This window comes from Coenobita brevimanus, chromosome 31, assembly GCF_032717465.1.
Source record: "Coenobita brevimanus isolate Jiangsu-jjx chromosome 31, ASM3271746v2, whole genome shotgun sequence".
Classification (NCBI taxonomy): Eukaryota; Metazoa; Arthropoda; class Malacostraca; order Decapoda; family Coenobitidae; genus Coenobita; species Coenobita brevimanus.
In genome coordinates, this window is record NC_136984.1 from 1,402,029 (window position 1) to 1,402,500 (window position 472).

General features: G+C 48.3%; 1 protein-coding gene across 1 annotated transcript in view; it reads left to right on the forward strand.

Moving 5' to 3' along the window:
- Positions 1-374: 374 nt before the first annotated feature.
- The window catches only part of bma (SCY1-like protein bma), a 137,036-nt gene continuing 136,938 nt past the window's right edge, over positions 375-472 (forward strand). The window contains exon 1 of the mRNA XM_080269091.1: positions 375-400. The gene's annotated coding sequence lies outside the window, so the exon portion shown is untranslated. The remainder of the gene's footprint in view (positions 401-472) is intronic.

A 472-nucleotide genomic window follows, 5' to 3' on the forward strand; every position in this document is an offset into this window, starting at 1 on the left:
CTGCCCTGCCCTACCCTACCCTACCCTTCCTTACCCTACCCTACCCTACCCAACCCTGCCCTGCCCTGCCCTGCCCTACCCAACCCTACCCAACCTAACCCAACCCTACCCTACCCAACCCTACCCTACCCTACCTCACCTAACCCTACCCTACCCAACCCAACCCTGCCCTACCCTACCCTACCCTACCCTACCCTACCCTACGCTACCCTAACGTGATGTGGGTAGATTAACACTGCATTTCGTGGATTAACAGTGACTGCCTTAAATCCTTCTCTTAACCGACTTATTTTTCTTCCCTCAGAGAAAGTTGGGGAAGGGGAAGGTCACGAGACTGTGACCGTGCAACCCTGGACGTCCCGGGCTCCCAAAATGACCCAACCTGACCTGGATTATATTGGTGAGTAGGATTATTATTATTATTGTTATTATTATTATTATTAGTTATTATTATTATTATTATTATTATTAT